Source organism: Echinops telfairi, unplaced genomic scaffold (assembly GCF_000313985.2).
Source record: "Echinops telfairi isolate 266 unplaced genomic scaffold, ASM31398v2 ScPeMD7_7457;HRSCAF=8495, whole genome shotgun sequence".
In the NCBI taxonomy this organism is placed as follows: domain Eukaryota; kingdom Metazoa; phylum Chordata; class Mammalia; order Afrosoricida; family Tenrecidae; genus Echinops; species Echinops telfairi.
Genome location: NW_022111357.1, coordinates 24467756 through 24468738, shown reverse-complemented (window position 1 = coordinate 24468738; position 983 = coordinate 24467756).

Here is a 983-nt window from a genome sequence, read left to right as displayed (position 1 = left end):
CGGAGCCGCTCCGCTCGGCCGCGCCACCCAATCAGCAGCCGCTAAAGCTTCTGTCCCCGCCCGCGCAGCAGCTCCCCGGGCGCCCCTCCTTAGAGGGTCCGGGTTGGGGGCGGCCGAGGCGGACGGCTGCTGGTGGAGCGCCGACTCCGGGCTCAAAGCTCTCCCCGAAGCATCGTCCTCCCTGACCCTGGCTAGCTTGTCAGGAAGGAGCAACTCCAGCGACGACGTCTCCGGGAAGCCTTCCTTGACCTTCCTTCTCCACTCTGCAGGCTTTCTAGTTGGCGGCTCACCTACTTTCTCAAGCGTGCCTGCCAGCTACACTGGACAGGGGCCTCGGCCACAGTGCGCAGGACAGAGCCTGCTTCTGGTAGGCATCTATCATGCCTTCCCCCACCCCACTCCCCCGTGTGAACGAAGGCGCCCAGCACCTGGCCTCTAGGCCAACCTCACCCTTCTCTCCGCATCTAGCTGGCTTTGGGCTTCCTCACTATCTTCGGTGTAGATTAACCAACCCTCCCAGCTCAGGGTCTGGCACCCAAGACTTGGGACCAATGTTGATCACTGCGCACGGGCATCCGGTCCCTTGGATTACATGGACATTCACATCGATGGGCAAATCAAGCTATGTGTACCGCAACAGCTCTGAGCTAGAGGGCACTTCTGCTGCCCATAGAACCACCACCAAGCCCAATGGACTGCGCCTGCGTGAGTAGAGTAGGTGGGGACCATGGGTTGAAACGCGACTTTTTGGTGAGCAGCCTGATGCTTAACCCGTGGCACCACCAGGGCTCTGTAGGCACCAAAACATAAAATAGCAGATCTGGGTCTAGCTTAGCTCTGGGTGTGTATGAACTACGAAACCTGCAGAGAAAACGCCAGAAACTGCCCCACGCCCCACACAGCACAGTCCTCAGGTGCAGCGGGGAAGAGGCTGTGAGCACCCTAACAGGATGGGCGCCACAGACAGAAACCCAGACCAGGGC